Source organism: Lissotriton vulgaris, chromosome 8 (genome assembly GCF_964263255.1).
Source record: "Lissotriton vulgaris chromosome 8, aLisVul1.2, whole genome shotgun sequence".
NCBI lineage: Eukaryota > Metazoa > Chordata > Amphibia > Caudata > Salamandridae > Lissotriton > Lissotriton vulgaris.
The window spans coordinates 1,024,996,547-1,025,006,564 of record NC_141696.1 but is presented as its reverse complement, the minus strand read 5'-3'; positions in this window follow the sequence as shown (position 1 = coordinate 1,025,006,564).

Genomic DNA, 10,018 nt, shown 5'->3' with positions numbered 1-10,018 from the left:
AAGCAAAATCAGTAGGCAACTAATGGGATCTCTTTTTGACCTCGCTAAAATAGAAACATTAGGAACAACCCTTCTTGAGAAATACGAAAATAGTGAGATGAACTGAGCTCCACACCATGAGGGCTGCAAGACAGCTCGGCTCCGCCACCCACCCCGCCCAAAATAACGATAAACTCTATGCAAATATTATAAATATATACAACACACCAGCAAAGTAACAGGGTAAAACATTTTATTAAATAACTATTTACATAACTATTTTATACTTTTTGTTGCCTGATTCGGCTAGCTCAATCGATCGAGTATGAAACTCATAAACTCTGATAGCAAGCGTTGCTGCTGATGCTATGCAGACAAAAACTGGTTTTCAGTTTGTACATTCATCAAGATTTTTCCATCCAAGGCTGGTTGAGAGTTTGTAGAACGATAGCTTCAGATTTTCAACATACGGTGTGGTGGCGCGGACTGGGAGGGGGCGCTTGGCTCCTGCCCCCTCCCCAAGTCGTGTTGCCCTGGTGTGGCCTAAGATCGCCCCCGACATAGGCAGCCGACTGCCTTTTGATGACTCTTCCATTCTGGACCTTGTCCCACAATCCGTTTGACCTGAAGACACGCTGTAGTGGGGCGCCCCTTTACCGTTTCAGTTGCCATTCCGCCCGCTTTTGCTACACTGTGCCTCTTCCGCCATTCAGCTGTTTACCGCCCGCTCTTGCGACTACAGCGTCTCGCTCACCATGTAGTTGAGTTGCTCCCGCTCTTGTGTTGAAGCGATAGGCGGCTGCCACAAGACTCTCAAAATGGCGGCCGGCTCTTCAGATTTGGGCGTGATCCACTAAAATGGCCCTGGGACACCTTGGAACTCGGACGCTTGTCTGCTAGGGCTTGGGCCCCATTCTCGAAAGCGTCCCCTGAGCCTTGAAGATTCTACAAAAGTCTTGGGGGCCCCGACTCCCGCAGGCTTCTGGTGGGGAGCGGCTGCCATGATTGCTCGTGGAATGGCCACGACTGAGCTACGAGATGGTGGTGCTCTCATGCTGACGCCAGCTTCAGTCTGAAACATCCAGAAACACTGTAGACTACCAATTCGATCAGTTCTGGTAGCGCCCCAACGTGACCCGGTAGGGAAGAACTTACCCTCCCCTCTTTGACTGATGGTTCTTGTTGCCTGTCCCTTCTGTTGTCATTTAACAGAACTTTTTAGACTACTGAAAGGGGTTGTGTTCCGACCGCTGGTTGGTGGAGACATTTTGACTATATTCTGGACCTACGTTGTCGCGTAATGCGTTATATGACACGCCGCGTTAGCGCACCCGGAAGTGCTCCGGTGCGCGAAGCGCAGCTTCCCGGAAGCGATCCGGGGCGCGTAACGTAAGCATAACAGGTCATGTGACTTGTTTATAAAACTTTTCATTGGTTCATTTTACTTTTGTTATTCTAATGATCAAAGGCTTGGTCATATGACCTAAAAATTACGCTTTTTATTGCTTTCGAACATTATTTTTTTCTTAAACATATATGTTATAATGTTCCAGGCTAATGTACTTTCCCGGAAAATTTACAACTGTCCTGCAAGTAAAATATATTCCTTTTTTAGCAAAAGGGCGTTTCTTCGTCCCATGACGGAGCCGTTGACCAAAAGAGCTCGGCCTGCTGTCTTAGTCGCCGATACGCCTGAATATCAGATTCTTATCGATCACTTTATGTTGCAGGAGTAAAAAACACAACAGCCCTTGACCATTTATCTTAACTGCGTTCCTGCGTATTATACCTTTTATCCGTCATATAATTGGACTGCTTTATTTCACTTGCCTTTTACTGATTCGAAAACAGTGACTAAAATTAAAAACTTTACCAATGTAAATACTACTACCATGTTTTGTTTTAAAAACCTTTATTGTGAAAATGTCAGTATACAAATACGGGCCTATAACCACGTGGGCCGGCCACGGAGCAAACTGGAATCGTATATGATGAGGAAACATTTACACTGTAGAGGAACGTAACGAGCGGGCCATTAGGTTGCAAGAACTAAGGTGTCTAACAGTTGCGGAATCGGTAGACGTACATTTTGTAATTAAAATATGACAGGGCCACTTACAATAAAATTTTCTAGATATACATTTGCGGGCAAGTACCATGGGTGACGTTAATTCGAACTTACAATAGTACAGTAATCAATAACACATCAGAACTTAATATCAATAAGGATGTCCAAATGTTCAATCAGTACTCGTCCCCGCCCGCCATGTGCTTCAAAACTGGGTACGTATCTCGTGATATCAAGGTTGTTCAACCAGTACACAACAAGGAGTTACGAGTCCCATTTATACCGGCGCCATTTTGGGCGAGGCCGGGCAGGTCCAGGATATAGTCAAAATGTCTCCACCAACCAGCGGTCGGACCAGAACCCCTTTCGGCAGTCAAAAAAGGTTCAGTTAAATGACAACAGAAGAGATAGGCAACAAGAACCAACAGTCAAAAGAGGGGAGGGCAAGATCTAAAGCCATTGTTCTACAAACTCTCAAGCAGACTTGGATGGAAAAATCCTGAAGAATGTACAAACTGAAAACCATTTTTTGTCTGTATAGCATCACCAGCAACGCTTGAGTCAGCTTTGTGTGAAGCCGCCATTTTGATTCAATCAATAGCATCCCCCTGCACATATTCAGGGACCTGGTCGTGTCTTCAGGTCAAACGGATTGTGGGACAAGATGCAGAAAGGAAAAGGAAAAAAGTTCAGCCGGACCATGGGAGCCGGCCGCCTATGTCATGGGCGATCTTTGGCCACACCAGGGCAATAGTGAAGCTGCAGCAGGTGCAAATAAGCTTCAGACAGTGTTACAAGCACTGGTCAGAACTCTCAACTATGGCACCCAACATCCAGGACTTGCCATCCGGATCTTGGCTCTCAACTATGGCACCCAACATCCAGGACTTGCCATCCGGATCTTGGCGCCTTGTGCTGGTTCCGACCTATTCACACATCGGTCCGCTACTGACACCACCTCATAATCCAACGGGGCACCCCACGCCGACTTTCGGCGCAGCATTGTAGGATGGCCACACCAGTGCGGCAACTTGCTGGACACCACCTCGGTGCCATCCAGATCTCGGCGCGTTGTGCTGCCTTCGGTCTACTGTAGCCGCAAGTGCGGACGCAACTCAGCTGGATAGCGAGTGAAACACCAAGGGGCGCCCCACTGCAGCCGAGGAGCCTCCATCTTAGGGTCGACGCACAGCATCACATTGGTTTCTCAAACAGCCCCCACTGACTGACGCGACCTCACAGGCCAATGGGGCGCCCCACGCCGACTTTCGGCGCAGCATTGTAGGATAGCCACACCAATGCGGCAACTTGCTGGACACCACCTCGGTGCCATCCGGATCTTGGCGCGTTGTGCTGCCTTCGGCCTATTCGCACATCGGTCCGCTACTGACGCCGCCTCACGTGCCAACGGATTTTCCACGCTTTTTATACCAGCGCGTAACGTAAGCATAACAGGTCATGTGACTTGTTTATAAAACTTTTCATTGGTTCATTTTACTTTTGGTTTCCTAATGATAGAAAGCTTGATCATATGACCTAAAAATAACACTTTTCATTGGATTAAAAATTTTTTTTTTTCCCAAACGATGAACACACACCTAAAACAGCACAACTGCTTACCTCCCACCTTCCTTTCACCTATACTTTTTTCATACGCTTTACCATCAACCTTCTTCTTGTCCTGTAAATAAAATACATTAGTGTTATTCCCTGTTGAAGACAATTCTTTAGTGGAAATTAGAGACCTTTCGATACCCCTAGCAATGTCTATGACTTCCTGCAAGGTTGGTCTCTTGCATGCTAACAGTCTTTCCTGCACTTTCTTCGTATAGCAATAGAAAACAATTTGGTCTCTTATGTACACATCTGTCATCTCCTCATATTCACATTCTACTGCCAGAACTCTTAGACATGCAACATAGTCTTCAACACTTTCCCCTTCTTGTTGTTTCTTTTGGGCAAATTTATGTCTCGCAACCATAATATTGTTCTCCTCATCAAACTGCCTTTCTAACCTTTTCAATGCCTCCTGATACTCATTTAATGGCACAAATGTTCCAGGTGGACTCTCATATTCGGGCAGACTGTCAAAAATATCCTGTCCCGCTTTTCCTAACAGTCCAAACAACAAAGAACATTTTCTTTCTGCATCAAAGGCTTTTCCATCTATTGACACAATGTAATTTTCGATAGCCCTCACCCACTTTTTCCATTTCATTGTGGGCTTACCAGGTTCGTCTAGGAACCGAGGAGGTGCACATATGTTGTTACATTCAGCCATGTTCTGCTCAATATGCCAGTTCTACTTTTCACCTCACAGCAGACTTGTTGCTCTGATGGCCTTGCTATTTGCCGCTTAATACAATCGCTTTATTACTGGTTGTGCTTACTTGAGTTTTATTGTGTAACTTGAAGCTCTTTCAATCCTCCCAAAACGCGATGTTTTCGCTACGAGCGTAGGCTTTCTTGCACTTGTTTTTTTTTCAGTCAGATCGATTTCAAAGATGGCCGCACGCTGCACACGCAGGATGACGTGTGTTGCCCTGGACCAATCAGCTTACGCTCCCGGCATGCTTCACGCGGCTCAGCTGAGGTAATTGACTGACGCCTCAGCTGTTGCACTGTCAACGAAGCGCGCCGGTCACAGAAGTTACACGCGATTGTTTCCACAGGTACAGCGGCGATTTAAGGCTGTATTTTGCTAATTAAATCACTCAGACGAACTGCACATTCTTCCACTTAGATCTTTTCTTATATTAAAGTCTCTCATATGTTTTACGCGCTGCCGATACCCTTTGCACTATATCATTTCTTCCTTCACGTTCTTTACTCAATCAGCGCTCGCCGTATCCCGCAGTGTACTCACTATGTACGACTTTAGTGCTCCTTGGTCCGATCACAAGCTTCGTCAATCAATCTTGCGTCCTCCAATTATGTCTGCAGGCCCTTGTATCCCACCCTCGTCGCCAATTGTAGCGTAACAGCACGACAGGAGAAGAAGTGTTGTTAACATAAAGATTTATTGTAGTTACAAGGGCCCGCTGGGAGCGGAAATAAATGGCAGTCACCACGGGAGTCAGCTGTCATCTGTCACACAGATCACAGTGACGTCACCTAAATACAATCTGAACATTCCATGGTGACGCAGAGTGACGCTACCTGAAGGAAAGGGAAAACATACTGAGGACACAAACCTTTTTACTGAGGACACAAACCTTTTGCCCCCACAACAAGTATAACGTGTACGACAAAGCCCCACCTTGTTTCTGGATGTTTCAGACTGAAGCTGGCGTCAGCATGAGAGCACCACCATCTCGTGGCTCCGTCGTGGTCATTCCGCGAGCAATCATGGCAGCCGCTCCCACCGGAAGCCTGCAGGAGTCGGGGGCCCTCAAGACTTTTGTAAAATCTTCAAGGCTCAGGGGACATCCGAGTTCCAAGGTGTCCCAGGGCCATTTTAGTGGACCAGGCCCAAATCCGAAGAGCCGTCCGCCATTTTAAGAGTCCTGTAGCAGCCGCCTATCGCTGCACCGCAAGAGTGGGTGCAACTCAACTACATGGTGAGCAAGACGCTGTAGCCGCAAGAGCGGGCGATAACCAGCTGAATGGAGGATGAGGCACAGTGTAGCAAAAGCGGGCAGAATGGCAACTGAAACGGTAAAGGGGCGCCCCAGTACAGCAGACGAGCCTCCACCTGGGGAGGCCCGTTCACGCCGCCTCCCCCCCCCCGCCTGGGGCGCCCCACGCCATTTTTCCGAGCAGCATTGTAGGATGCCAAAACCAGTGCGGCAACTTACTGGACATCACCTGGTTGCCATCCACATCTCAGCGCGTTCTGCTGCCTTGGGACTATTCGCACAACAGACCGCTACTGACGAGGCCTCCCCCCGCACCACCGGGACGCCCCACGCCGTTTTTCGGAGCTGCATTGTAGGATACCAAAAACCAGTGCGGCACCCAGGTAACATCACCTGGGTGCCGTCCAGAACTCAGCACGTTGTGCTGCCTTGGGACTATTCGCACAAAACACAGCTACTGACCATTGTTGCTTCTTTTTTTAAAAAAAATTTAAATGTATTTACTGTTTTTGTTGCGTTGTATATATTTATAAGTTATTAAAGTGTTATAATCCTACAACTTTGTTGGAGTGCTATATATTTTTAATGTGACACATAATTGTGAAGACTTTGATGTACAAAAAGGCATCCCTGGAATCTTCCGCTTCAGGCTCGGACCCACACACCCTCACAGTGAGAATCCCCTCGCCAAGCACAATACAGGATGGTTATCAGATAGTAGGAACGCGTGTGGTGTGACGGATCTCATGAGGTGGGGGCCTTGATCTACTGTAACTCCTTTGAAGAGGGGTGATTCTCGACAGCTGGGGCCATAAACTACACCTGCAGGACTAGGTGATAGCCTGGGACCGGCCTGGACAATCGGACACAGAGGAAGAGGAGTGTCAGAGGGTGCGGTAGTGAATAGGGTGAAAGGGAGGTGTCGGGCGGGCACAGGGTGTGATTCTCAGAGAAGAACAGCGCAGATGGGAGGAGGTTTCTGGGCCATGCATGAGAGAGAGAGCGGGGGTGACCAGTGAGTGGGGGAGATGCTTGCGAGGGTGGGAAGCCATGCTGAGGATCAGCGGCGTGCAGAGAGTGGGCCTGGTCAAGGCATCTAAAATGGCTGCCGTGCTCAACAAAAGTGTGGCATTGCAAAAAAGGCAAGATGGCGCAGACAATGTTTATCAATAAGGATTAATTTATAACAATTATTTTTAACAAAATATTTAATCGCAGTGACAAAATAGCGGTCAACAGTTCCTGATTTCCATCGAATCGAACGTTAACAGACGTCACGCAGCAACAAAAAAAAACGCTCACGAACAGCGCAGATGGGAGGAGGTTTCTGGCCCATGCATGAGAGAGAGAGCGGGGGCGCATACAGCAAAAAAAAAAAAACGCTCACGAACAGCGCAGATGGGAGGAGGTTTCTGGCCCATGCATGAGAGAGAGAGCGGGGGTGACCAGTGCGTGGGGGAGATGCTTGCGAGGGTGGGGAGCCATGCTGAGGATCGGCGGCGTGCAGAGAGTAGGTCTGGTCAAGGCATCTAAAATGGCTGCCGTGCTCAACAAAAGTGTAGCATTGCAAAAAAGGCAAGATGGCGCAAACAATGTTTATCAATAAGGAATAATTTATAACAATTATTTTTAACAAAATATTAACTCGCAGTGACAAAATGGCGGTCAACAGTTCCTGATTTCCATCAAATTGAACGTTAACAGACGTCACGCAGCAACAAAAAAGCCGCTGGAAGACATGTATCAACATATATGAGCCTCCTCAGCCACCCTCAGAAAACATAAGGGGTCAGGATACGTCTCCCGTACCCCCTTATACCTAGTAATTTAAATAAATCGAAACACAAAATGGCGAATTCACGTTTCGCTACCAGTTTGCGACCCGGTTCGCGAACCGAGAAGCGCTTCTACCGCGAAAAATCAAATTTTAATTATTTGCCCCACGGGACCCTTTAATAACCCCAACATCATTCCAAGGGGGTCAAGAAGGATCTACCTTGCCCCCTTTCATTAAATTCCCCCTTCGTTTTTCTCCTCCTCTTGTCTCGCGATCCTACCGAGAGACAAGATGGCGGCCGCACTGGACTGTTTAGAATGTTGACAGACACCGGAGAGCCAATCAGCTTCGCTACGCAAAGCTCCGTTACGCGAAAAGTACGCGATCTGGTGCGCTATCTAGGACGCTGTCACAGATATATCTGTTTTTTTAAACGTTAATTTCTCAAAATCCACTGGAGCACATATATTGAGACCCAGCAAAGGCACATCGGGGTAACAGTCCCTATAATTTTGCCAAGTTTCGTGTAAATCCATTCAGCCGTTCGAGCTAAAAGTGAGGCCAAAGGCCCTATGGAAAAATGAATGGGAAAAACGCGTTTTGGGACCCCCTTTTTTCTCGGCCCCCCCTTGACGAAACCCCCCCAAATTTTCAGGGGCTGATCAGAAACAAAATGTGCCATTTTCCTGAAAATTTCAGCCGATTCCGTCCACAAACGCCAAAGTTATTAGACATAGAATTTTCAAAAGTTCCATAGAGAAAAAATCCTAACTATATATACCTACTGGCGACCGCCAGTAGGTAATATATATATATATATATATATATATATATATATATATATATATATATATATATATATATATATATATATATATATGCAAATTCAACAGGTTCCAATGAAGGATTCAATGCGCACTCAGACTGAGGGTAGATAACACCAATTTATTTTTTCGCTACACGTTTCGAGACCCACCGGTCTCTTGATCACACGATATTGTTTGACCTCCGCTGCGTGCATAAATAAAGATTTCAAGTGAATAGTGCATCAACATAGAAGAAGCCTTGCAAGTGTTAGTTTTAACATTGACAACATGGCGGCCATCTTAGAACGGAGCAATTTCCACAAGCAATATAGCAATAACATTCATATTTTCATGTTATACTTATTTGCCTTGGCTAGGTGTGTTAGCAGTTTTTAACATACTAATAAAGATGTAAGAACCATCTAATATTGCGGGATTTATATGTCCCATTTACCTCCTTTTTTCAAACATTTAACATTGTAAATATTTATAGGGTGCATTTACATGCACTTTAAACTGTATACATTGTAAAATAATTGAATCACATTGCCTCAATTATCTAAGTTCATTAAATGTATTCATTTACAGTTCTATATTCAAAACCACTTTGCTTTCGGACTAGTGCCGATTTACAGTTATATATTTACAATGTTAAATGTTTGAAAAAAGGAGGTAAATGGGACATATAAATCCCGCAATATTAGATGGTTCTTACATCTTTATTAGTATGTTAAAAACTGGTAACACACCTAGCCAAGGCAAATAAGTATAACATGAAAATATGAATGTTATTGCTATATTGCTTGTGGAAATTGCTCCGTTCTAAGATGGCCGCCATGTTGTCAATGTTAAAACTAACACTTGCAAGGCTTCTTCTATGTTGATGCACTATTCACTTGAAATCTTTATTTATGCACGCAGCGGAGGTCAAACAATGTTGTGTGATCAAGAGACCGGTGGGTCTCGAAACGCGTAGCGAAAAAATAAATTGGTGTTATCTACCCTCAGTCTGAGTGCGCATTGAATCCTTCATTGGAACCTGTTGAATTTGCGCACAAATTTACCGGCTTTTGGGGTCCGGCTGGCACATGCGCCACCTGACTATGGGAACCGTCCAAGAAGGATCGCTTTTGGTGTAAGGATATATATATATATATATATATATATATATATATTACCTACTGGCGGTCGCCAGTAGGTAGTTATAGTTAGGATAATTTTCAATGTTAAATCTCAACATTCTATTTTGAATAACTTTGGCGCCGGTTGACGAATCTGCCTGAAATTTTCAGGAAAATAGTCTCATGGCGGTCCGGTCCTTCCCTGAAAGTTTGGGGGGGATTCGTCAAGCGGGGGCCGAGATAAAAGGGGGGTCCCAAAACGCGTTTTCCCCATGTTAATTTCCATAGGGCGGTCGATTTCACTTTTAGCCCGAACGGCTGAATGGATTTCCACCAAACTTGGCAAAATTGTAGGGACTGGTAGCCCGATGTGCCTTTGCTATGTCTCAAGATATGTGCTCCAGTGGATTTTAAGTAATTAAGGTTCAAAAAAATATATATATCTATAGCCGCGCTCCCGTGCGCGCACGGGAGTGCGCTCCAGGCGCGACACGCGACTTGCGCGCAGGAAGCTGATTGGATCTCAGTTGTCTGTAAACATTCTAAACAGTGCGGAGCGGCCGCCATCTTGTGTCTCGGTAAAATCGAGACAGAAGGGGTTTGAAAAAAAAAGGGGCAAATGACCATAAGGGGGAAGAGTAGACCCCCTCTGACCCCCTAGGTTTGATGTAGGGACTAAAATAGGGTCC